The sequence below is a fragment of the Carlito syrichta genome, unplaced genomic scaffold (assembly GCF_000164805.1).
Source record: "Carlito syrichta isolate Samal-C Ts95f unplaced genomic scaffold, Tarsius_syrichta-2.0.1 Scaffold309276, whole genome shotgun sequence".
NCBI classification, from domain to species: Eukaryota; Metazoa; Chordata; class Mammalia; order Primates; family Tarsiidae; genus Carlito; species Carlito syrichta.
Genome location: NW_007253372.1, coordinates 2,080,902 through 2,108,620, shown reverse-complemented (window position 1 = coordinate 2,108,620; position 27,719 = coordinate 2,080,902).

Here is a 27,719-nt window from a genome sequence, read left to right as displayed (position 1 = left end):
GGGCTAGTGGGTAAACATTATTAGAACATATGACTTGATGTGAACATTCCACAAGACATCTATATTTTTAAAAGTAGAGAAATGCTTGTTGTTATCATTTAGGATTCATTTGACTGAATTTTGTAAAATGTGTGACTTCATGGCCAACTTTCAGTTTCAACACTCATGAGACCGATGCATCAGGCACTGTATTAGCCATCCTGAACAGTGTTAAGAGTACTTTCCAGCCTAAATCAGGGCAATTCTCTCCTGTCCAGTACCCTCAACTTCACTTTAACAGCCACCACATTGCTAGTTTAAAGATTTCTATAAAGTAAGAAATAAATGACCTTTAAATGATTATTTCTTTGTTTCTCTCTTTAGTGGAAAAGACTATTTTTGTTTTATCTCTGTTTCTGAAATTGTTTGTATCACCGTTGACATTATTCACTGACTAGGGAAAACATTTGTGCCAAACCTGAAATTCTCTTGTTTAAAAGGTTCATAAATGAAGAAAGTGACTCAGGCTCTGTGTTGTCCTGACTACCTAGAACACAGAAGACCACTAGACCACTACCAACTGCAGGAGTTGAAACTCCACTACCATGAACATGTTCCTTTATATCTTGAATACTTGCTCTTGGAACACACTGAAATTTCCCATCATCTTTTTGTGTATGGACATTAGTAGAAATAACCTGTAGTCTTGTTTTTTTCCTTTTTCTTTTTTTTCCTGCTGACAAGCAAAGCTATTGAGGGGAGGGTGGGTGTTGGAGAAGCTACCGAAGAAGCACTGGCAGTCTGTTCTTAAGCTTAATCATTTTAGTGGTGGCTACAGCCCTTCCAGTAATTTTTAAAGTGCCTTTTTCCCTATGTTGAATCTGTTTCTTCCTAAACTAGTTGGAGGTATTTCTATTTCCATCTCTGAACCTTGACTGATAATTAATACAATTTTTCTAGGACAGTGACGCTGAGGGATAGTCCTGACACAGCATTTGCAAAGTGAATTACTTTTTCTGAGGTATCAAAATACACGTGAGAGTTGGTTTTCTGCCTACCTTAATATTTCTAATTTGAATTATTTTTATTGGTGCTTCCATTATGCCCGTTTTTCTAATTATTAAAAATACAGTGAAAAAACCAACAGCATAGCTAGGAATTCTTGACTTAAGGAAAGGGATGTTTCTTCATGCTCATTTTATTATCTGCTAAATAATTGAAAGGATAACTATATTCATAAATCTTGGGATCATGGAAGCATTTGGATAAGAGCTGCAAAGCCTTATAAAAAAGTGTACTAATAATATATAATTTGCCCAGACTTTATGGAGCACCACAGGTTGTCACTTTTCTATTATCACACCAGTTTCAAATATGAGAAAATTAAAACTCAGAAAATTTTAGTCAAGGTAAAACAGCAAGTTGCAGAGCAAAAAATTCAGACCTCTGCTCTGTTGTTTTGGTTTCAAATACCATGTCCTGTTCTCTACCTCATGCTGTTACTCTGTACATGAGAGATCAATACTTAGAAATCAGACCTTAAAGTTGTAGGCAGTATTTTATAGTAGTATATATGGATATATGTGTATATATATATAGATATATATGTATATTTGTAAATATATATACACACACACACAATTCTTAACTCCAATTATGCAGTCAGTTTTCCAGCCATATTTCTTACTACAGTAAAGTTTTTACAATATCAGAATAGATTTTAATTTTGGTCCTTTATATATACATATAATACATATTTATATGCATATATATATATATATATATGCATGTGTGTATATGTGTGTTTCTTAACTGACCTTTGTGGTTTAAATATTGACCTCCACCTTTTGAATGCAAGCTGGGTAGGTCATACTAAGGCTGAATGCTCCAATTCTATTTTTAGATTATCCATATATAAATTGAGCCACTCTGAGCGTGTTGTTCATCCTTGAAGTTCTCTTTACAGCTCTCTCCCCTCTTTAAGTAATCAGTGTCTTCTCCCTCTCTCTCTCTCTTCTCATCTGCCCGCCCCTGGACATTGCTCTTTTATATTAAAAACCTTTTTGAAATAATGAAGGTAAGTTTTTTCTCTATTAGGGATATCTCAAATCTGTCCAAGGGCTTCATTTCTTGTGCCATGTGTTCCATTCTTAATTATCTGAAGGATCTTCTGATGGAGCCTTTTTTGACTTTTTTGTGTTTTCTTACTTTATTGAATTTTCAGGCTTAGTAAAGGCATGAAGAGAACCAGAGCTGTTGGAAGCAGAGCCAAAACTTGAGGGCTAGTAAGGCATATTCTTGACCTCAGTGCACCTTAAACTTTAGAGAAAGTAGTTGAACATCAATAAAATACTAATTATCCTGCTCCTTTATTTCTCTTCTGCTAGTTGAGAACTCGCTGAAATATAAAAGCTTTACTCTATAACCAAAGACCAGCTATGGGGATTGTGTTGTTTCAGCTTACCACATGTGATTTTTAAAAAATCATGAAACAGCATTTTATACTGTTTTAAAGCATGTGTTACTCTGTGTTATACAGTAAGAAAGAAGTTTCCACATACCAGTGTAGGGTTTTTTCCACATACCAGTGTAGGTTTTTTTCCAAGTGTATCTTACCTGTCCCTCTTTCATTGAGATTTGAACAAGTGAGAAGGGGAAAGAATGTCAAAAAGTCAATCCCTATCAAACTACCAGCATCATATGGAAGCAAAAAAGATCCCAAAGAGTCAAAGCAATCCTAAGCAAAAAGAACAAAGTCAGAGGTATCACATTATCTGACTTCAAACTTCACTACAAGCCTACAGTAACCAAAACAGTATGATTCTGGTACAAAAATAGGCGCAAAGATCAGTGAAACAGAACAGAAATCCCCAAAATAAGGCTGCTTGCTTGAACCATCTGATCTGTGACAAAATTGGCAAAAACAAACATTCAGGAAAGGACACTGTATTTAACAAATGGTGCTGGGAAAACTGGCCAACCATACGCAGAAGAATAGAGCTGGACCCCTTCCTCTCACCATATACAAACATTAACTCAAAATAGAGTAAAGTCTTCAATGTAAGACCTCAAGCTATAAAAAAAACTCATGGAAGAAAACCTAAGAAACACTCTTCAGGATATTGGCGTAGGCAATGAACTTATGTCCAATTCCTCAAAAGGAAATGAAACAAAAACCAAAATTGTCAATTGGGACCTAATTGAACTGAAGACCTTCTGCACAAAAGGAGCTATCAATCAAATAAATAGACAACCGACAGAATGGGAGAAAATATTTGTCAATTATGCATCCAACAAAGGGTAATATCCAGAATCTGTCAGGAACTTAAATGAATCAGCAAGAAAAAAAATAATAACTACATTAAAAAGTGAACAAAAAACTGGGCTTGGTGGCTCAGCCTGTAATCCTGCACCTTTGGGAGGCGGAGGTGAGTGGATTGCCTGAGCCCACGAGTTCAAGACCCGCCTGGGCAACTTGATGAGACCTCATCTCTACAATAAATTAAAAATGAGCCGGGCGTGGTAGCGCATGCCTGTATTTCCAGCTACTTGGAAAGCTGAGGCAGAAGGATCGCTGGGGCCCAGCAGGTCGAGGCTGCAGTGGGCGGGAGCGGCCACTGCACTCCAGTCTGGGCAACAGAGTGAGACTCCAACTAAAAAAAAAAAAAAAAAAGTGAAAAAAAGTCATGAACAGATATTCTCAAAAGAAGAATATAAGTGGCCAAGAAAAATATGAAAAAGTGCTCAACCTCATTAATCATCAAGAAATGCAAATCAAAGCCACGATGGCATGCCATCTCACACCACTCAAAATGGCTATTGTTAATAAGTCAGAAAACAAAAGTAACAAGATTGCTGAGAAAAGGAATGCTCATACACTTTTGGTGAGAATGTAAGCTAGTTCAACCCTTGTGGAAAGTAGTTTGGAGATTCCTCAAAAAACTAATAACAGATTTACCCACCATTACCAACCCAGCAACCCCTCAACTAGATATATACCCAAAGGAGCAGAAATTGTTTTGCCAAAAAGACACCTGCACTCATGTGTTTATCTCAGTACTATTCACAATAGCAAAGACACAGAACCAAACTAGGTGCCCACCAATGGTGGATATAAAGAAAATGTGGTACATATATCCCGTGAAATACTATGAAGCCATAAAAAAGAACAAAATTATGTTTACTGCAATATGTATGCAGCTGGAGGCCATTATTCTAAGTGCATTAATGCACAGCCAGAAAACCAAATACTGCATGTTCTCACATGTAAGTGGGACCTATACACAGGGTACACACAGACATAAAAATGAGACAAACAGGCAGTGGAGACTCCTAAATGGAGTGGGAAGAGAGGGAGCAAGTGTTGAAAACTATCTATTGGGCACTTCATTTACTATTTGGGTGATAGTTTCAACAGAAGTACAAATCTCACCATCACACAATATACCTATGTAAAAAAACCTGCACGTTTACTTCCGAATATAAAATAAAATGTAAAAGCCAGTTAGCAAATCAGCACATAAACCTAGGAGGAATAGCAAATACACAGGATGATGGACCTCAGCCAAAAAGATCTTGAACTATGGACTTGAACTATGGACCAGAACTAATGAGGGAAAATGAATAGTGATTCAGGCAAAAGCCTGCACCTGTGCACAATAAAGCATCTACGGAGGTCGGGATTGACGAGCATTTACTGAGTTTGTGGGGTACTTTCTTGGTATTGATATGCACTCTTCAATGTGCATTAGCTTGAGTGTCTTGTAAATTACAGTAAAGATCACATTATGACACTGCAGTGGGGTAAGTGAATGCGAAGTTAATGAGAGCAAGGCTAGATGGGTGCTAACTGTATTATATTTGAGTTCACGTTATGAGTGGGTGCTTGCTTTCTGGTTTTGTTGTAGTATGTGTGAGGAAATGTAGGACTCGAATTTTTTAGTCATCCCTATACTGCTGATGTGCTGCATGTGTAGAACTGTCGCGCTAGAACTAATAAGGTGGTGACTGCTCTGCCTTCTAATGCTGAGACCACATAGAAAGTTCTGCTTCCACCTCCAGAGACTAGTATCTGAGAGAAGGGCAAGTAGGACAACCTTCAGAAGAGAACAGAGAAGCATCTCATTTTATATGGGGCACAATTTCTAAAGATGTGGAACTTTATCTTTGAACATTCCTTAAATCAATTTTTTGTTGCCAGGACCTGGATCATAGGGTCAAAAGGCAAAAATTAACTCCTTTTGTTTTCCAGCATATGTTTTCTATGGGTTGCCTTTTCTGGTTCTCTGTGAACCCAGTAGGAATGGTGAGTGTGAAAGGGATCAGAAGATGCCACCTCAAAGAAGATGCCACTTTTGTATTTTTGTTGTTTTGAGATGAAGACAACCGAGAAACAGCAGCTGCAAGAAAGGCTCTCTGTTCCTCCTATTTCTGCTTAAAAAGCAGGGTATGTATTTCCCATGAGAAAGGTGCCCTCCCAATACCAGGAAGACCAGAACATTCTTATCACCAGTGACAGGATGGGGAGAGGATTTGATGCAGAGATGAGTTTGCACAAACAACCCATACTGAAATCATCCCTATCTTCCATTAGTTTCTCTCATATATTTTCCAGCCATTTTCCCACAAATTACTGTCCCCAGGAGCCCAAACTCCTTTTGTCTTGCCATTTCTCCACAAATTTATTACCCTTTGTTAAAATGGTATATAAGCACCTGACACTAACAGCTTCTTTAGGATTTTCACTTGTTTTGTATGATTCCTTTCATGCCACATAAAAACATTACATCAAATAAAACTTGTATTATTTTATCCTGTAAATGTACCTTTTGTTAGCTTAATTCATGGGCCTTCACTACAGAATATAAGAGGTTAGAGAAAAGATTTTTTTCTCTCCTGCAAGTATAAATGGGAAGGAGAGAAAAAGAGGATTCTCTCTTCATCTTTGTTGTTATTATTATTATTTGATACAACACAGATATCACTGAATTTCCTTAAGTTAAATGAGTTTTTGATGCAACTCTATTGTCACCAGGAGAGTAAGGGAGCCTCAAAATCATGTCATATAACTCAAGAAATTAGAGATATTGGGCCTTAGAATAATGTATTCACAGGATATCTCATAGCCACGTTAAACTATTTGGAGGACTATCCATTGAAGAAGGAATTATAACAGAGATGACCATTTTCAAACAACTAGTCTTGGTTGTCTGGAGCTCTGTATTAAAAAGAATGTGAAGCAGCATCCAAGCTCAGTGGGAAAGATTTCTTCTTGACAATGATGTCTGTCAAGTGCTTGAAAGAAAGCCAGTGCCCATGTGTTGAGAAGAGAATAGCTATAATTGACATATTCTAAGCATGTGACAGAGGAGTTTATGTGGGATTTGAAATGCCATGTTCTGCCATGTACACCAAGAAGTTAAGCAAGTCAAAAAAAGAGAGAGAATAAAGCAAATTTTTCAAAAATGAGAGAATTTACAACCCTAAAGAACTTTTCATTCCTGGTAAGTTTCCACTTCCGTTTGCATTCTCTCAAAAAGAAATCTATGTATCCATTCAATAAATTTTCTTTTATGGCTTTGACTAGTAATCTAGATTCCTGGTTTTTGCAATTAAACAGTCTTTAAGAGGTCTAAGTCTCACCGGGGCCATGTTTCAATCCCATTTCATTCCATTCAAACAATATTTATTGAATACCCACTGTGCCTCTTACACCCAATAATTGGGGTTCAGTTTTGAATCTGGCCTATGATTGGAATTTATGGAAGATTCCAAGGGAATATCAGGCATAGATTATGATGAGACATAAATACATGAGACAAGACCGAACATAATGTTGCATTCTTAGCTCTTCCCACCCAGGTTGTATGTTTTGAGTTTTCTTTAACATTCTGTCCAATCAGAGGCTAGTGGGCATGAGATGTGGGCAGCGGTGCAGAGACACAGCCCCTTTAATTGTCTCATGTACAAACCTGAGGGGTAAGGGGAAGTATGACACAGGAAATAACAGCCAGAGGTTGGGGTCTCTGACGACAAGGAACGCTATCCAGTGAAGCCCTTTAATTAAGCAGATAATTTTTTAAAAAATTTGTTCAGAAAACACTGCCTTAAAATCTCTGAAGATAATAAACCTCATTTAAAGTCCTGAGTTGACTCACCCTCCATAATGACTGAGACACAAGTAGGCCCTTATTCCACAAAACCATTACCAGCACACAACCCATTACAAAATTAACCAAAACTCTCATCCTAAGTTAGAAAGCTTTCCTTTGGGAAAAGCCTGAGGGAAATCGTAAACACACAAGCCATTTCTATTTGTGTTCTAACTGCCAAGTCCAAAGCAAAGGAAACTCAAACCAAGTCAAAAATTGGGAAGGAAACTCATAATTGGACATGAACAGCCAAACTTCCTCTTCTGGATTATCTGTACTTAAATAATCCAATTAGCTTGACCTCATATGAACAGGAGCCAAGTGCACATCTTTTGAAGTGGTTGTTTTCAGGTATCATGAAAAATTACAATATCACTCCTAAGGACATCTACGTGGTATTTCTTTAGCCTTCCCGCCAGTATAATGGAAATATATATTATATATTCAGTAATTCCATTATTATATATATTTAGTAATTCCATAATGTGGGTAATATAATATGTTATTATTTTATATATATTCTATATAATGCTTTTGCCCACATTATGGAATTACTAAAAGCAATGTGTGTCTCAGACTAACCATTCCATGCTGTAACTGACATCAAAATGGCTCTGAGTTGTTAAGAGAGCCAAGCATGAGTGTCACGTAGGAGCCAATGCTGCTGGCAAAGACTTCTTTTCCATACATGGAATGTAGCACAAGATTCTAGCCTGGAGGTGCCAAAATACCAGATGACTCTCACTTCAGTGGACTGTCTTGGCCATATATTGATGAAGGAATGTGCTCATGGCAACGGCTGCCCTGTTGGAACTGGGTGCAGAGATGGATCCAATTATCGGCTACTTTAGTGAAAAGCAGTAATGATAAATAGAAGACAATACAGTGATTTATGCTCACCAATAACTTTTCTGTCTTCTCATCTGGATAGTAACAGTCCAAAGTCTCTAGTGTTTTCCTTTATGCATTGGAATTGAGGGTGACTAAAGTGTAAGGAACAACCCCTGGGAATAACCTTCTGTTTCTTTGAAAGCTCCGCCCCCTCACCCCTCACCCTCACCCCCATGGCTCTCTTTTTACTCTTCATATCTACAGTGTAGGATGCAGTCATTGATTACAGACTCACTGCCAGGCCTGTCCCTAATGTTTCCTGGCCTTGGGACAAGAGTTTGAATAGAAGATCATACCCCAAATTTCTAAGTATTTAAAGGTTATAAATCAAGCTAACAAACTTCTAAATAAAACAGATTCTTTCCTTCTACCTTAACAAATTTACCTAAGTGATCTGGGAGCCTGGGTCAAATTTAGAAATTTTGGATTCCTTGGAATTTTGTACCAGAATATTCTACCTAACCCCCCCCCCCCCACACACACACACACCTTTTTTCTTCCACTCCTGATGCTGAGCCACAAAGACAGAGATCCTACATTCATGCATGTGGATACTCTGGCCCACATGTACACACTCTGTCCAGCGCCTCAAAATAGTCACTCCTCAGTCATCCTCAGAATTAGAGGTCAGCACACTTATGCTGCTCTTCACCTTTGGAGGAATGGCCGAGAGAAGAGCCTTGAACTGGCCCTAACAGCAAGCTTAGGGCCATTTGGACACGGAATTCCAGGATTCTGTGGCCTGGAATAGGCTCCCTCGGAAGGAAAAGAGCAAGATTTGTGTTATCAAGCAGGTCACTAGTTGAACAACCGAACCTTTAGCTCACTGGGCAAGTCTTAAAGGCTGTAGAAACCTAACTCCAGAGTTATCCCCACCAAGACCAAGGAAGCTGAGATATTTCTACAGCTACTCCCTCCAGTCATTGGTTGAGAGTGATTCCCAGGTGTTAATCCCCTGGCACTTCTGGCCTGCTCTACACATGGGCAGAGTGGGCTCTGATGGCCAAAGAAAGCGTTTAAGTGGAGTTACAGGTGCACTGGAGACCGTAGCTGGTCGGTTGGAAATCTGATTGATGTGCAAGAAAATAGTACTGAGAAATATGGACCAGCACTGGCACTATCTGCTGCAGTCCTTTTCTTGCACTGCTCAGATCCACTCAAGCCCACATTAGGTTTACCTCCACTCTGTCATGGCTTCTTCACGGTGGTGTTAAAAATAATAATAATAGTAGCGCACGCCTGTAGTTCCAGCTACTTGGAAGGCTGAGGCGGAAGGATCGCCGGAGCCCAGCAGGTCGAGGTTGCGGTGCCAGGAGCGGCCACTGCACTCCCGTCTGGGCGACAGAGTGAGACTCCAACTCAAAAATTAAAAAATAATAATAATAATAATAATGAGGAGGAGGAGGAGGAAGATCAGTGAATTATGGAGACCAGCTACGGTCTCCAATGCTGCAATTGGCCCCCAGGCTCTAATGGACATTCCTGTTCCCTTCTCCATCAACCAGATTCACTCTCGTGTTCAGCCATACTTTTGCTGGTCTAGGTAGCCTGCCTGGTAGAGTAGCCCAGACCACCAATGAGGAATCCAAGCCTCTGGGTATCAACTCTTGTTGCTGCCATAGCTCATGAGTATCAGCAGGTATGAAAATCACCAAGAGGTGTCGCAGGGAATTCCTAAATTTCCGATGTTCTCTTCCTTGTCCCCATTTTGTAGCAGCAATTCTATTTCCTAATAATAATCGAGGAAGTTCATTATTATTGTTATTGTTGGTGATAGTGGTAGTAGCACTAGTAATAGTAACTTCTTTCTTTGCCTGCCTACCTACTGGCAAGAAGAGCTCCAAAAGACCAGTCAGATGCAAATGTGATGGAAACTCTGTGATGTCACCTGAATTAAGTGCTTCTACCTCAAGAGCCAGAAAAACCTCTAAGTCCAATAAAGGCAGAAGTTGCTGGAACAGGAAACACAAGTGAGTTACTGGGAGTGATAGTGAGTGGGACAACTCTACTCCCCTCTTCCCCAACCTTGGATCCCAGGCCCATGTATTCTACACATCACTGAAAATACCATACAATTACTGATGGCTGCAAGTCTATAGCACCTCTTACCTCCCACCTGTGCCTGATGCCATTCCAGGGATCAAAAGTACAGAAGTTACAAAGGGTAATCTTCAACTTTATTATCTATTTATTACTTTTTGTTTGAGTCAGAGTCTCACTCTGTCACCCAGGTTGGAGTACAGGGTGGCACGCTAATGGCCACTGCAGCCTCCACCAGCTGGGCTAGGCGATCCTTCCACCTCAGCCTTCCAAGTAGCTGGAACTATAGGCATGTGTAACACCATGCCAGACTAATTTTTTTTTGTAGAGACTAGGTCTTGCTAAGTTGCCCAGGCTGGTCTCGAACCGCTGGGCTCAGGCCATCCTCTCACCTCAGCCTTCCCACGTGCTGGGATTATTAAAAGGATCCTTAGTCACCAGCAACAAAAACACCTCTAATTCAAGAAGCAACAATAAAAATTATTAAAGAATATCAGGTGAGAATCTCTGATAGGACAAGAGAATTCAGCTCAGAAATGGCACAACCGAGGGAAATGCCCCATCTACACCCTGGGACACTCTGTCTAGACACAGATTCTAGGGTTCATACAGCTGACACCAGAACCAGCAACACTACTGCTCCCAAATCAATTGTCTCTGCTGCCACCGACATTTAAAAAGGATTCTGCCAAGCTCCTCATACTGCTTGTTTCTGAATTGAAGTCTTGTACAGTATATCAGATCAGTAGAGCCTAGATCACATGGTTGGGCCGTACCTACACAAGAGGCTGAGTAAACAAGCCATTGTCTTTACTCATGGGGAGCTGGGAATGATAAAGTGGAAAATTCTACACCCTCAGGGACACAAAAATTTCAGTCAGACAAAAACATGCAAATGTCTATTATATCACCCAGAGGGTTTATCCTCCAGACCTAAATCCAACCAGTTGATATAACATAGTTTGACTTAAGACTGCCAATCATTCCCTAGAAAATCATCTCATTTTTGTAGTCTTAGAAATACAAAGCCTCCAAAGTGAGCTGGGCACATGGCCACCCAGAAAGAAACTACATTTCCCAGCCTCCTTTGCAGACATGACATGTGACCCACTTTCACCAATAGAATGTAAGAAAAAGAGCATATTTGTAGCTCCTGTGTCTTTTTCTGAAAGATGAAGTTGCTTAGGCTGCACTTCCTCCTTTCTTCTTCCTTCGAGCTTAGAAATGGCAAGAATTAGACCAGCTGCCTTGGATTCAGATATGGTTGTCTTTCTTTCTTTCTTTCTTTCTTTTTTTTGATTTGGAGTCTCGCTCTGTCACCTAGACTGGAGTGCAGTGGCCACTCCCGGCCACCACAGCCTTGACCTGCTGGGCTCCAGCCATCCTTCCGCCTCAGCCTTCCAAGTAGCTGGAACTACAGGCACGCGCTACCACGCCCAGCTAATTTTTGATTTATTGTAGAGATGAGGTCTCGCCAAGTTGCCCAGTCAGGTCTCGAACCCATGGGTTCAGGCAATCCACTCACCTCAGCCTCCCAAAGGCGCGGAGCCACCGAGCCCGGCTAGCACTGCCTTTCCAGTCTTATTAGAGCACCTCTGGACTATTACATGAAGTAGAAATAACTGATGTTATTTAAGTTGGCATATTTTTTCAGCAACTTAGCCTCCACACTAATTTGCATAGTCATTCCAGAGATAATATGGATGTTTTTTGCAGCTCTTGAGATATCTGAAGTGCTGGAGGTATACTCAGAGATCACTGGTTATCTGGTTGCCTCCCCAAGTAAGAATACATAACAAATAGAAACCCTGTAGCAGGCCTCAATGACATTATAAATCTCCAGGTCAGTGGATGGACTATAGTAGGCACTTAATAAATGCTACCAAGCCCTCTGACCCTTTCTTCTCATGGTGTCCTGAAGGAATATTATTATACTTAATCAGATTTGGGGATGTTTAAATAAAACTCTCATAGAGAAGGTCATCAAATTGTTGTCATAGCTGGGTTCCAGCTTAAATTTGCTTAGATAAGAACTTAGGAAAACAGAGAGAATTCAGTTTGAATTTGAGGCTGTATATTCCCAAACTAGATAACTTGCTTAGGTGAAGTGCTTGTAAAGATGGGGTGCCTGGTTTACATTTGAAATCTTTTAGAAAAAAACATTTCTACAATATTTAAATGGTTGCTAACCAAGAAAACTGCCAAGTTGTCCATATACGGGGGTTGATAGGAAAGGGAACACCTTATTTAGATAAGGCTAGTGGCAAAAGGAGTTTCCAGGGTGTCACTGGGAGCACATGATGCTGAATGACTAGGGAAGTGGGGGGAGGAAAGGTTCAGGGTTAAGAAGAAGAAAGGAACAGTCAAAGGACGGAAAGTGAGACTTCTGAAAGTATCTGTACTATAATGTCTATGAATCCTCTCAAGTCCCCTAGAAGATTGAACATCCATTCATCCACTTATTTATTAGCTTAGTGATATTTATTGAGCACCAGTCACGTGCTAGATACTATGCAAGGCACCAAGAAAACAGCTGTGAATTAACAATACAAGGTATATGAAGAAAATCACAGTAAGGACAGGAGATGGTAGGCGAGAAGGGATCTCTCACAGATAGGATGGGAGGCTCTCAGAAGAGGTAAAATCTGAACAGAGGCCCAGATGAAGTGGGGAAGGGAGCCCTGTGGATAGATTATCTGGGAGTGCCAGACAGAGGGACCTCAAAGGACAAAGACTTGGGCAGGAGCTTACTTGGTAAATTTTAGGAACAGAAAGGAAGCCGGTATGGCCAGAGCATAGCAAGGTAGGGGAAAAGTTAATGGAGGTGTAGCCGGGAGGACATTGGGGACTAGATGACACAGGCATTATAGTCACAGTCAAAGACTCAGCTTCAATGTTTGCAGAACATTCCCTGGCCACTGAGAACAGGGATTGAGTCTCACTCACCCCAAGTCCCTGTAACATCTAGTCCTGTGCTATACCTAGTCCTACAGATACTGTGTCAAGAAATTGGAATAAGCTTCAGGTACATTCTGGGATAAACTGTAAATGGGCACTTTGGGTACACCCAGTCATGAAAAATAATGTTTCTTTTGAGATTTTGGCAATTCTCTGACCAAATAAACTTGTCTTTGGCAATCAACTATTTGAAAAATGAAAGAGTAATCATTTCTATTTCCATAGGACTGCAGATCTTGGAACTTGGAGGGCAACTACTCAAAATAATAAGTAGCTGAGATGTCATAATACAGCAGGAGTGGCATAAGTCTATTTTGGTCATTATTTTGGCAGATTTGATAAAAGCATTTGTTGGACAATTGACTTCTATATTATAAGATAACTGAGTTGTGAGATGATTACCCAGGACATGCAAGGGAACACTGCTTACAAAAAAGATTTCACATTTTGGTGGAAACATTTTTTCACATTCAGGTTCTCTGTGGACAATTATAAAACAGCATTGCTTAATCTAGAAATTTTTTCACTGCATATTCATTTATTGTTTATGTTAAAACTGCTCCCTTTCCTTTTTAAAGGAATATGTTTAAGCGAGGGGATTTTCCTTTTTCCTGAGGCAAGAGTGGCCTTTGACTCAAGGTTAGATAAAGATACTCAATAAAAGACACTGAGAGCTCTGTGATGGCAACAGAAAAAGCCCAAGAAAAGAGAGAACCTTGCTGAAGGATCCAGCCCCAAGTGGGAAGGATGGGCTCTGGTGGAGGGGGGGAGGGGAGGAAGGCAAAGAGTGAAGAAGATGAAGGGGACCAGGAAGTGACTATTATTTCAAGAGATGGCCCTGATAAGCTTATTGTAGAGTGTGGCGCTTGGTCAGTGACCTTTAACAGGACTCAGGTTACATTTGCTGTCACTATTCAGCCGTCACAGACATTGTCCCGTCCTTTTGAAAGACATGTACAAGGTATTGTTCGATTGAAACTGTAATAGTATTAGGGTTTTCACCTGTTCTGTGTAACGTCCATACAGGTATTTAAGACAACTCTGTCTCCTAGACATCTACCACTTGCTACACCAACTAGGGCGTTATGGCCCCCAATCTTCGCATAATAGTGGTGGGACCCAAGGATGATTGTTGCAGAGGATGGAGGAGGCAATATGAGGAGGACAGAGAAGGGGTATGGATGGAATGGTTTTTATTTCATTAAGACAATTTCTTAGCAATTTTACTATCCTTACATAAGTTTTTGGTTTAAAAATATGGATTATTGAATTGTTCTATTTTTAATCGTCTCTTCATTTTGTTTCCTTTTTCTTCAGAAGAGATGCCATCTCTTATTTTTAAAATCTCTTTTAAAGAATTTAATTTTATAGTGCCCTCAAGACAAAAAATATGTCAATTTAGTGAGGGAAGATGTTTAATTGCTTCAGAACATCCACATTTTGAAAAATAAACATGTTTCTTTTTCTCCTTGGTCAATTTGGCGCATAAAGTAACTTATTTGTGGCTGTTATTTGTCTCCACAATTTCCCTTAATGGTAGGTTTCACAGTCTTTATATTCATGAAGCATTTCCTTATGTCTGGACCAAATCCCTTTTTGCCCTAATTTGAGGCCAACGACTTTGTGGAGTTGCTCACAATTGTCTATTGAATAGACAAATACTTGGAGTTTGTTTTGAAAACTCACTTCAGTCTTCCCTTTACCAGAATAAACAATCTGCATCTCCATGGCCTTCCTCAATGGCATTATAATGAAATCATGAAAATGTGTTCATGTACAAAACTGGATGTAGTTCAACAGTCTTAAGACTAGTTCAAGAAATGAAATACAAAATTGGTTTAACTTAATCCTATTATCTGTTGTATTTGAACGGTATTTTAATTTACAAAGTATTTTTATAAACAATAGTTCATTTTTTCTTGATAACAAATCTATGAGATGAGTATTACTTATTTTTCTTTTCTTTTCCCTGTTTATTTTCAGATGAGGTCACTGAATCTTGGGCCATACTTCCAGTAAGTAAAATAGCAGAGATTCAAGTCCCGCTCTTCAGAGACAAGGACTGGGAGAATTTTCATTACCCAGAAGTTGCCTACTATGCGCAAAGCCCTATGCTGAGTGTTGCAAAGGTACATATAAATGATATACAGGGGGTCTTCAAAAAGTTCATGGAAAATGTGTGTTATGAAAAAACTATGCATGTATTCAAATTTGTGCCAAAATAAACTTGAACTAACTTATAGCATATCTGAACAGGATCTAGTTTGAGGCACTAAGAATAAGACATAGTTATAAAACAGCAACATGAATTCCACTAAAATTGGAGCAAGAACAAACATCAAATTTGTGGTGACATTTGGGTGGAAAAATGGTGAAATCACTGATGCTTTACAAAAAGTTTATGGGGACAGTGCCCCAAGTAAATAAGTAGTTTACAATAAGATGGGTAACTCATCTTAAGAATAGAAGGGATGGTATTGAAGATAAAGCCTGCAGCAGCAGATGGTCCATACCAATTTGAGGGGGGAAATTCATCTTATTTGTACCCTCATTGTAGAGGACTGATGATTAACAGCAGATGCAATTCCCAACACCATAGACATCTCAATGGTCCAGTTTACACAATTCTGACTGCAAAATTAAAGTTGAGCAAACTTTCCACTTGATGAGTGCCAAAACTATTGCACCCAGATCAGCTGCAGGCAAGAATAGAGAGAGCTTTCAACTGGAATTTTAAATAATCTAGCAGAAGCATTTCTTAAAAGAAGTGTAACAGAAGATGAAACACAGCTTTACCAGTATGATCCTGAAGACAAAACACAATCAAAACAATGGCTACTAAGAGGTGGAAGTGGTCCAGTAGAAAAGGACATGGCAACAGTTTTTTTTGAATGCTCACGGCATTTTGCTTGTTGACTTTCTATAAGTGCAAAGAGCAATAACATTTGTTTATTATGAGAGTGTCTTGAGAAAGTTAGCCAAAAATGCCCAGAAAACCTTCACCAGAAGTTTCTCCACACAACAATGTCCTGCTCATTCCTCTCATCAAACATGGACAATTTTGTGCGAGTTTTTATAGGAAATCATTAGACATCTGCCTTCCAGTCCTGATTTGGCTCCTTCTGACTTCGTTTTCTCTCCTAATCTTAAAAAAATATTGAAAGGTCACCCATTTTTCTTCAGTTAAAAATGTAGTAGGGCAGGGGTGGTGGGTCAAACCGGTAATCCCAGCACTTTGGGAGGCTGAGGCAAAAGGATTGCCTGAGTCCGGGGATTCGAGACCAGTCTGGGCAGAAAGTTAGCTGGGTGTGGTGGCATGTGCCTGTGGTTCCAGCTACTTGGAAGGTAGAGGTGGAAGGATCACCTGGGTCCAGTAGGTCAAGGCTGTGATGGCCATAAGTGTGCCACTGGATTCTAGCCTGGGCAACAGAGTGAGACTCTGACTCAAAAAAAAAAAAAAAAAAAAAAAAAAAAAAAAATATATATATATATATGTATATATAAAAGACTACATTGACATGGTTAAATTCCCAGAACCCTCAGTTCTTTAGGGGTGGACTAAATGACTGGTGTCTTCACTTACAAAAGTGTCTTGAGCTTGATGGAGCTTATGTTGAGAAATAAAGTTTATCTTTTTTATTTTCATCTTTTAATTCCATTTTTACATGAACTTTTAAAAGTCCACTTACATAAGTAGGCAATTCCCAGAGACCTGTTTGTAGAGATAAGAAAAAAGGTTTTGGGAAGGAAATGGAATGAATTGGACTCTAAGTTTTAAGTAGAATTTAGGCATGTGAAGAAGAAAGTTAAGAACATTCTTGGTATGGGGACAGGCTTGTGTGAGGGCAACATCATTGCATGGTAAACTAGAGCTGTAGAGTCCCAGAGGCCTGGATTTAAATCCTGGTTTCACCAAATACTAGCTACATGATCTGGGGAAATTCTTTCATCTTTTTGGGGTTCATTTTCTCACCTGTAACATGAAGGATTAAATGTAATAATTTGACCTGGTGTGGTGGCTCAAGCCTGTAATCCCAGCACTTTGGGAGGCTGAGGTGAGAGGATTGCCTGAGCTCAGGGATTTGAGACCAGCCTGGGCAATTTGGTGAGACTTCGTCTCTACAATAAATCAAAAAATAAGCCAAGTGTGGTACTGCACACCTGTAGTTTCAGATACTTGGAAGCCTGAAGCTGAAGGATCCCCTGAGTCCAGCAGGTCGAGGCTGAGGTGGCCGTGAGCATGCCACTGCACTCCAGCCTAGGTAACAGAGTGAGACTCTGATTTAAAAAAAAAAAGTAACAATTCATGTAAACATACAATAAACTTTAACTATCATAACGCTATGATAGTTAATAATATGAACGCTATGATAGACTAATAATATGAAGCATTGAGTAAGAAGGAAGGATACGTAGGAATGGTCCTAACTCGTATCTCAGAGAGTCTTACCTCTCAAGGATATGACATGACTCAAATACCCTCTTATCCTTGCCATCCAGTTCCTTGTGTTAAAGTATGAGCTTATTCTAATTTTACTCTCATTTCCAGGACAGGAAAGTGAAAAAATGATTTTGTGGATGAACTATATCTCCTTTCCACAGAGATAACTTTAGTTCTCACCACTTAATATTAGTGAGTTCAATGATCTTCAACTGCACACACACAAAAATCTACTAGGATAGGAAAATAAATTGACTTCTTCATGGGTCTAAACTGCCATTTTCCTTTCTTAGAATTCAAGTTTTATATATTTATTGTACATGATTTGCATTTTGCTTAAATTAGAATGACTATTTCTCTAAAAATTCACCTTTCACTTGTGTCCCCAATCTTGAATGAGAAGTAAAGGAGTCCAGTTGGAATTCCAGTTTATTCACAGGGATTTGAGCCTAACCCCAAGTACGCCCAATAAAATGTGTCATGTATGTGAAAGCCTTCTGTCATGTGTGCTCTTGACAAAAACAGAAATGAATTCACCCATTTGGGGACAGTGAGGAGGACTTGTGTTGAAAAAGTGGGAGAGGCAAGCACACTTTGCTGTAAGGTTGATCTATCTCTATTTTGAGGTGGAAGAATGGAGTACCACAAATAGTCTGCATTGACAAAGGTGAATGGGACATGCATACAGGCTACTAGATAATCATGGTTCCAGTTTTCTTCCTCCAGTGGACCACTTAGTGAGGTAAGAGGACTGTCACTTGGAATTGTTGAGTCAATGTATTAGTTTCCTATAGCTGCAGTAACAAATTATCACAAAATGTGTGGCTGAGACCATGCATGTTTATTACTTAACAGTTCAATAGAATAAAAGCCCAATATTTCTCACTGTGCTAAAAATCCAGGGGTTGGCAGAGCTGCATTCCTTTCTGAAGGCTCTCAGGGAGAATATGTTTCCTGATTTTTCCAGTTTCCAGAGACTGCCCTCATTTTTGGCTCTATGTCTTCTGCCTCTCTCTTCAAAGCCAGCCACAGCAGGTTGAATCATTCTCATATCACATTCCTCTAACCTACTTTACTACCTCCCTTTTCCATTTTTACAGGCTTTTATGGTTACATTGAGCCCACATGAATAATCCAGGATGATCTCCCTATTTTAAGGTCATCAGGTCAGCAACTATAATTCCATCTGCAACCTTAATTCTTCTTTGCTAAGATAACATAGTCACACGTGTTAGGAATTAGGACATGGACATCTTCGTAGACTTATAACTCAGTCTATCAAAGTAGACAGTGATGTCAAAAGACCGTCCCTAAACCATTTGCACAACAGAGCCATTGACTAGTTAAGTGATAATCCTCTCTTTTGTCCGAAAATATCTACTAAAACTTGTTAAGCCTACCAGACACGGACACCTTGGTATCAGCTTTTACCTGGAGTAGCAGCTTTGCCTTCTAACTTAGAGGCAAGAAAGAAGACAAAGAGAGTCTAGGTGTTATATGCTATACTTATAGTCTGCCACCCAACTTTGTGTTGTCTTTATTCTGTGCACTAAGGGCATCCCCCCAGGAGCTCCTATATGAAGTTCTGATGTCACTTGCAAACTCATTACTGCAGTTAAATTGGGCTCATAATAATCCCAAGTTTATCTCTTGTTGGCTTTTCCTCCGTTCTAAGTATTGAACTTTAATTTCTAAAATGCCTCAGGACAACAGAACTCAAACTCTGACCTGATTTAAAGAAAAGAGATACATTCAGGTGTACTTTTAAAATTCGAGTCATGGTCAGTTGAGTTGGGACCTTCAGAAAGGAGTAGTCCTCCTCATCCCCCCTAAAAAACAGGTATTAGAGATATTTCAGGAAAGTTCAATTTCGTTATAAACTTGTAGACTATGACACTTAAAAGTATTATAAAGTATAAGATATGAAAGAACTTGAATAATTTTTCTTCATTAATTCCTTTTGCATGCCAAAGTAAGGATCAAATCACTTATATCAAGAAAATTGCCTTGTTTTGTTTTTAAGAATTTCATTGCATTGGCGGATATAACTCCACAAATTTTCTTGGCAATGCATTCTGAAGTTTAACAGTTCTCCTATCTGGAATATATTCCTGGCTTAACCTAGTTTAAATATACTTGTTCTTTTATATTTTTAGTAGAAGTTTAGAAAAATCTGGTTTTAAATTTTATCCAGAGGATGTTTTGATACCTTAAGATGTTTATCACTGTTCATCTTTGCTAAGTTTGCTAGATCTAAACCCAGAGAATATGGTACGTATTTTAACAAGATTTGTGCTAAGAGTAATGCCCTGTAGTGTGTAATCTAGACTCAAATATTGTGTGTGCAAGTGCATACAAGCAAGCGTGTATGCCTGTGTGTATTGATCTTTTGAGAACAGAATTATCAGAGAACCCTATCCATATGGAATATCTGGAAATCCTGCCAAGTTTTTCTTTTTTTCATCAAATAATCTCAGTCCCATTTAATTTTGTTTCAAAAACTCAAATTTATAAACATCAAAATAAACCAATAAAGGAAGCAAGAACCACACTGGCACTCATGTAGCTATGCATATAGGGTAATTTAGAGTCAAGCTTTCCTAGAAACAGGAGAATAAATAAATGCTTTTGCTTGTTTCCTTCCAGCATTTGAACTATATGAAAGAGAACTAAATATACCAACAGATATTTGAGTACCCAATTACATTTGTAGCAATGACATAGACTCTGGGGACCAGACATGTAATAAGTTGTGTGACTTACTTGAAACATGTACAGGTAGAACCTATCTCAGGGATACCAGTGGAGTCATTGATTGGCAATTTACTTAGGCTTCCAATTTAACCAGACTTCAAATGGGTAAAGGAAGCCTCAAAAATACACAGATATGGTTGGCAGAAGATATCTATCATTCAAATATAAGCTTCTGCCCTAATACAGACATCCTGTCTATAGTACACTTCAAGTATTTTTTGTAAATCCTGTAATTATTTTATCAAAAGCCCAATGATATTGCATTGTTTTTGTATTGAAAGCATTAATTTATTAGCCATCAGCATTTAAAATGTACCACAACTTTTTATAACCCCGTTATAAAATTGGGAAGTAGCCTGGGACCTGTCTCAACCTCTGGAAGGCCCAGTGCATATAAAATTCCATCTTGACTTCCGAGTCTTTCACTAAGAACCCACATGCTCCCATGTGTGGTGCTAACCCAGTGTCCTTTCAAAAAAAAGCAAAATCTGCCTTTATTGGCCTGATGCTTTGATGGCCTTTGATCAGGTCATTGTGTCGGAGCAGTCAAGATATAAAGCAAGACGTGGCCTTTCAGTAACCTTCCTTTCTTGTGTGAGAGTAAGACAAGTTAATTGGGCTTGACAGTACAGATGACCCTTTCAAGTCAGGTAAAATGAGACTGTTGTGCTTATCAACAGGTAGATGACCATTAATATTGCTTGTACTGTCTATGGGAAGAGAAAGGGGCTTGTTTGTTTTAAATGTTTTTCAAGGAAGGCAACAAAGATTCCCGGGAAGGTTGCCTGGCCAGCTCCATCTAAGGAGACAATGGTGCTATTTGAAGGGCTCATGACACATTGAAAGGTAGAGAACACACTCCCATTGATAAATTATTATTATTGATAACCCCTTCTTTGTCCTTTCTTTCACATAATTGTCAGAATTCAGGCTACAGGGCCTGGTAGACTCACTTCAGACTCATCTTTCGAAAGCTACTGAAAAGGGAATCTTTCTGTATTTCAGTAGCAATAGAATGCCCCTGGCAGTCTGAGCTGATATTGTTTAGACTTTATTCCACAACTTTTTTTTCACATATATTCTGGGCCTGTTTTCCCTTTTGTATTAGTTTGATTTTCTTTAGGATCAACACTGGTGACTACACAGATCTCCCCTATGAGAGGATCATTCACTCTTCTATAGACAAAATTTCCAGAGTTGCAAGATGGCATCATCTCCACTCCCCTGTAGAAAACCAAATGATAAGCTACTTTCAGGAAACCAGTGGCCCTTGGAGGTAGTATGATTTGGGTGCCCACTATTCTATTCTCACCAGTGTAGGTCCTGTTCCAATTTTAGCGGTTTAGAATCTAATTTCGAAAGAAAGAAAAAAAAAGTGAGAGGGAGGAATGGAGGGAGGAAGATAATGAGGCTAGTCTAGGTGGAGCGGTTAGGAGGCCTGCAGTGAGTTTCTGCTGCCTATGAACCCAGTCTTGGTGTTGGAGACATGATCTATGGATAGATGTCAGGTGTCTTATGTTAGTAAAGGGAGATTTCCAAATCACTTCAAGATTTACTAGTTAAATTAGAAATAAATCTGAGTTTTGTTGCCTAGCACTAATGGAATTTCATTATTTTAGTATTGGCAGGGTTTCAGAAAAAGAGGTTTGTCCCTTTATCATTCTAGGCTTTGTCAATTGACAGCATTTCTTTTGGAAAATAACTTGACAATACATATCAAATGTCAAAAAATGTAATATTTTGGGGGGAAACATATTCTAATTAAATAATTCAAGAAGAGAAAATGGCATTATTGGAAAGCAACTCTAAATGAAGAGATATGCCTAGAGCAACATTCTATTATTAAAAACTGGAAAGAAGTTAAATTTCCAACAATAGAGGATAACTAAGTAATGAAATTCCAATGCTATGAAGTATTAGACAATCATGAAAAAAATAAGTGTGATGGGTGGACATGGAAGAATATTTATGAAACATAAACTGGAAAAGTAATGTAAAATTATATGTATACAAAAGACTACTCTCATGAAATAACTTTATGTATATCAGAATGGTCTGTAAATAAGTGAAAATAAATTTTATAAGATTTTCTGTCCTTTAAAATTTCCTGATATAATACTTCAAAGCTGATTTAACCATAAATAATTTACAATAAAATTATTTCATTTTAGATAATGAGAAATTGTTGGCAGGAGTAAATTTTTAAAAATATCATTATAGATAAAAGAATATTAGAAGATTTGCTTAGGTACCAAACTTATTCTATACAACTTTTTTCATCATTAAAGGTGATAAGTATGATATACTTGATACACTTGAAAAGAGTAGAATGCTAGACTCTAAGTTTTCCCTCCAGTATAGTCAATAGATAAAATGTTTTTCATCATTTTATAAAAAACAAAATACCAGTGTGCATTTTCAGAAAAATAGTAAAAGTGTGCTACGTAGTTCAACAGAACCATTTCACACTCATTTAGAAAATTAGCTCAAGAGTTTTTAATATTGTTTCAAATTTAATAAACTAAGTAAACTAAACAATATATTCTGAGTAGAACATAATCATATTAGCAAAGCAAAAATTAGTTTTTTAAAGTTCTGCATGTGACAAATGTGGCTGCCTGAAGATGTTTGTTGATCTCTTTATTGTTTATGGAAGTCTTCCCTCTTCTTTGAGGACAGATAGCTTTTATATCATTTATCTCCCCACATATCTCAGTATTCAATAAATATTTGTTTAGGAAAATATAGGAATAGGAAACAAGTAAACAACCAAGCCAAATGTCAAGCAAATCTCTTTCTCCGTTTAGTTTCTCCACACTATTTTATAGTAGAGTAAGTTTAGTAAAATAACACTTTAATCTTTGATAGAAAGCCAAAAAGAATTCAACATTTAATAACAGAGTTAATTCTACCATAGGCAGAGTCAGCAAGGTCTCGATTTTCACATTTTATATACTTCTGAATTGTTTAATTTTTCATTTTTATTTTTATTTTGAGTCGGAGTCTACTGTATCATCTAGGCTAGAGTACAGTGGCAGGATCACGACTCACTGAAATCTCGACCTCCTTCCTTAGCCTCCTGAATAGCTGGAACTACAGCTGTGCACCACCACATTCAGTTACTGGATTTTATTTTCTTTTTTTTGTCGAGACAACGTCTTGCTTTGTTGCCCAGGCTGATCTCAAACTCCTGGCCTCAAGCTATCCTCCCACCTCAGCTTCTCAAAGTGCTGAGATTACAGATATGAGCCACTGTGCCTGGCCTTAAATTTTATTATAAGAAATGTTACTTCTGTAAATTTTTTAAAAATAAGATAAAAAGTTACAAATGTTTTATTTGGGCATGAACATTCACACTTTAGGAATTTGTTGTTCCTAAACGTGTAGGGACCGAAGGAAGTTTCAGAGGCACTGAAACTGAAACTGTTTGATGTAAATGTTAAAATTAATATAACTAGACCTTAGAAAAATGTCGCTGATTCAGACCTCACTGATTCAGATATAAAGCAATGAAAAAGAAACATGTTTCCTCCCTCCTTTAAAGCAATGGATTATTTCTACTAGACCGTGGAGGTGGGGATGGAGAATCATGTTGTTTGTACTTCCTAAGCGTAAGTATACTTCTTAACTTCCCTCGGAAGAAGTGAGGAAAAAAATATTAAAGGTGAAGGACAAGTCATAGCCCTTGGTTTTCCCCCCAGCAGTTTTATTCCAGTTTAGTAAGAAGAATTTGCAAGACTGTTTGCTGCCAAGCCCACCTAATAGTCCCCAAGCTATGGCTACACACTAAAGAGACTTAACTCTAAATATTGTGACTTAAAAAATGAGTTAAATGTTTCCATGCCTTAAGAATGGGTTGTGCAAAGTGATTTTCTTCCAAAGACTACAGACAGGAGATGGGGATAAGAGTCACTTTACAGTGGAGACACCTGACAAACACTACCCCAACCAGAAGATCAAGGGTAATAGCAGCCTTGATAAGTCTTGAGGATAGCATGTGCTCTCGAGATGCTGTGATGAGAACACTTCACCTCTGTGGTGTTTCTCCAAAAACCCATAACTCTCATTCGATCATAAGAAAAACATCAGACAAACATCAACTGAAGGCCACACTACAAGACATTTGACCACAAAACTGTCAAGGTCATTAAAAAAAAAGGAATGTCTGAGAAACTGTCATAACCAAGAGAACTCAAAGAAGACAGGGCAACTAAGTGTAATATAGTGTCCTGTGTGGGATCCTACTTGGAACAGAAAAAGACCTTAGGTAAAAACGAAGGAAATCTGAATAAAAGTGTGAACTTTAGTTAACATCAATGTATTAGTATTGGCTCATTAGTTATGACAAATGTACCATAGTAAGATAAGGTGTTAACAACAGAAGAAACCGGATGCAAGGTTGGTAAGGAATTCTCTTTGCATCTTTTCTGTAAATCTAGAACTATTCTAAAATAAAAGGTTTAATTTTTAACAGTAGATGAAATAGGGATAGGAGAGGAACAGTTGAATATGTCAATGTCAGAAATTAAAGTTTTCTTCAACCAAGTATGGTGGTACATGCCTATAATCCCAAGTACTCAGGAGACAGAGACATGCAGATCCCTTGGGCCCAGGTTTGAGGCCAGACTGGGCAACATAGTGAGATCCTGTCTCTAAAAAATAAATTAGGAATTTAAAAAATTTTTTAAATGTAAGATTTCTTCAAGCACGCAAGTTCTGATTGAGAAATATACACCAATCTTTGTGGATTAGTATTGCTCTAAAAAAATTATCTTATTACATACTCTTGCAATAAATTTTGATTTAAACAAAGAGCTATATTTGAATATTGAAAGAGACCTTGGAAATATACTCAACCAACCCCCCCCTTTTTTGAAAGCAGGAGAGGACAGAAAAACTCCCACAGTGGGAGGGGGCCTGAAGATGGTGCCCCAAATCTTTTATTTTACAAACTAGTTAGTAAGCAGCTGCTAGGCAGAACCAGAAGGCAAACCCAAGCCCCCTCAAACTGTGAAGACTCCCCCCACAAAAAAAACCAGTTAAACCCAAAGAATCTATTTCTAAGATATCTGCCACTCTACTCTTAGTCTGCCATTGCTTTTGATTGGTTAATTCCTGAGAAAGCATCAGTCTCACAGCCAGAAATTTGGTATAACTGCCCAATATTTTACACTGACTGAAAATGTAAAGTAATCTCAATATCAGCACAGCTGAACAGAATACTTTAAAAAGCATTTCTATTTCTCAATTTTTTTTTCTGGAGTGTCAGACCAGGTCTGTCCAGACTTTACCGCCTCAAAGTCTGAGCAGGTTTTTTTACTTATATCTGGGAACATCCCAAAGAGAGGAAGCACTTACCACCCCTTTCAGCCACCTGTGACCCACCTCAGTGACCACTAGGATGCTAGCTACCATACTAGCTTCAGGAAATGAACATTCTTTTTCACTTTCCCATCACTTCTTGGAGTACCTGAGGATCTCTGATGGTGTAGCTAAAATGCCTTATTTGAGTTTAGTGTGTAGGCAAGGTTGCTAGCTTTTATAACACCTCAGCACAAGAACCGAGCAGATTCATTCTAGAGACAAATCAAGCTTTCTGACTCCTAAAATCCAGCACTCTGGATACTAAGTTGCAGTAATTTAAAGTGCTGAAATCGGCCTGGCACAGTGGCTCACACCTATAATCCCAACACTTTGGGAGGCCGAGGTGAGAGGATTGACTGAGCCCGTGGGTTTGAGACCAGCCCGGACAGCTTGGCAAGATCTCACCTCTACAATAAATTAAAAAAAAAAAAAGGTAGCCGGGCATATGGCAAGGTAGAGGCAGAAGGATTGCCTGAGCTCAGCACGTCAAGAGTGCGGTGGCCATGAGCATGCCACTGCATGAACGACAGAGTGAAACTCCAACTCAAAAAATAAAAATGAAAATAAATTAATTAATTAAGTGCTGGGATAATTGTTTTTTAAAATTTAATCTAACATTTCAGACAAATTAAAATGCACAATATCAAATTGCCAGATTCAAGATTGTCTGGGTATGTCCGCCATGAACTACATCTGAAATGTTAGAACAATCCTGCCATCCAGCAGAGGTGTATTCATCCTTACTGAAAAGTTCTCTCTAAATTATTTTAGCCTATAAAAGATAAAAGGGGACAATCGTGTTCTTTTTTTTTTTTTTGAGTTGGAGTCTCACTCCGTCGCCCAGACTGGAATGCAGTGGCCGCTCCCGGCCATGGCAGCCTCGACCTGCTGGGCTCTGGCCATCCTTCCGCCTCAGCCTTTCAAGTAGCCAGAATTACAGGCATGCGCTATCACGCCCGGCTGATTTTTTTTTTTTTTTTTTAATTTATTCTAGAGATGAGGTCTCGCCAAGTTGCCCAGACGGGTCTCGAACCCGCGGGTTCAGGCAATCCACTCACCTCAGCCTCCCAAGGCGCAGGATTACAGGCTGAGCCACCGAGCCTGGCTGACAATCGTTTTCTTAAATGCTATTTTAGAATACCATACCAACTCAAGATACTAGGGGAGGACACCCAAAAAACCGGAATTATTTTTTGGAGGGTGAGCCCCTTGTAGTACAGGCTTCCTCCACTAGGCAAAGTGTTCTAGGAACCACTGGCATCAGTGTACCAGCTAGTGCTGTTGTGAGAGGCTGCTTTCGGCTTCAGTGAATTTTTTTGGAGATTCCTTCAATGCATTGGCATATGTCATGATGGGTGATTTACATGAACAACCTACCCACACCACGCTAAGCATTTAGTAGTTTTTGACCAAAAAATGGCATGAGACCCATGCCCCACCCTCCCTATTCACCCGATCTCACCCCAATCCGAGCAACAACTTTTTTTGTTTCTCTGGGTGAAAACAGTCCTCAAAGAGAAATGTTTTGCTGATATGGAAGAGGTGAAACAAAAAACGGCAGAAGCACTAAATGGCATCAAAATGGACATGTCCAAAAACTGTGTTGAGCAGTGGAAAAAGCATCTCAATAGATACATTGCATCAAACAAAGAGTACTTTGAAGATAACTGAAGTTTAAACATGTAAGGATAAATACACCATTTTTTATAAATAAATTCCAGTCTTTTGGGGGTCCCCCCTCATGTAGTATGCATGGGGGATTGACTCCAGGAGCCCCTGGGATACCAAAATCCACAGATGTAAAATGGCTTAGTGTGGCATATAACCTAGGTACATCCTCCCATGTACTTTAAATGAACTCTAGATACCTAATACAACATAAATACTAGGTAAAGAGTTGCTATACTGTATTTTTATTTTTTTATTGTTGTATTGTTATTTTTATTGTTTTTTCCCCCCAATATTTTCAACCCAGTACTGGTTGACTCCACAGATGTGGAACCTGCAGATACAAAGAGCTGGCTGTCGTGTAGTAGATATTTTCACTGAGGAAAAAAAAAAAAAAAACACTTCGATGTAACATGTTTCCACAACACCAGTCTCTAAAAGAGAGCAAGTAGCTGCTTTGATTTGACTGACTC